The sequence below is a fragment of the Crocuta crocuta genome, unplaced genomic scaffold, assembly GCF_008692635.1.
Source record: "Crocuta crocuta isolate KB4526 unplaced genomic scaffold, BGI_CrCroc_1.0 scaffold110, whole genome shotgun sequence".
Taxonomy (NCBI): Eukaryota; Metazoa; Chordata; class Mammalia; order Carnivora; family Hyaenidae; genus Crocuta; species Crocuta crocuta.
The window spans coordinates 2,867,077-2,867,803 of NW_027527386.1; positions in this window are offsets into that span (position 1 = coordinate 2,867,077).

The following is a 727-nucleotide window of genomic DNA, read 5'->3' on the forward strand; positions in this document are numbered from 1 at the left end:
AGAACTGGTCTCGCACCCTCTGCGAATCCCCGGGGTTCCGGAAACGCCCGGCTCTGGGGCGCTTGGCACACTGCTCCCTCTGGGAGAAATGAATACTTTGGGTGCCCCAGGCCCACACGCTCAGGTCACCCTGGGAGCCCAGTCCAGTTCCCTGGTGATCCGGGCCCCGAAGAGGCACCAAGACACGGAGGTGCGCACCCAGCGAGGACCCCGCGTCCCCAGGCAGGCCCGCTGCCGGCCCACGGCACACACCTCGCGCAGACACATGGCACAGGGTCCTTTCGGCAGAGACACCGAGGGACAACTGGCACAGAAAGTGGGGGGGGTTCCCTGGCCCCCCTTGGCCGGTTCTGCCCCCAGAGGGCCGATCGCGGGGAGTGTGGCCACCCCGCCCTCGAGGGGCTCCCGCGGGCGCCACGAGACCCGTCCTTTCTCCTCCAGACACGGGCAGGCCGGCCTGGTGCGTCTGAGCGCGGAGGCAGCAGCCCGGGCACACAGCTCCGGCGCGGGGCCGATGGCTGCGTGGTCTCTACCGTGTTCCATCACGGGCCCTAACGCGCCCGCGACCACACGTCCTGGGCGGGGCCAAGGCATCACCGGCGGTTCATCCCTGTTACGTTGTGCAAATCAAAACCACCAACCCACAGAAAAACACTGTAGTGCTCAGTCCACATCAGATGAAACAGCCCCTCATCCCCCCCACCCCCCAAGCAGCCCCCTGCTCGCT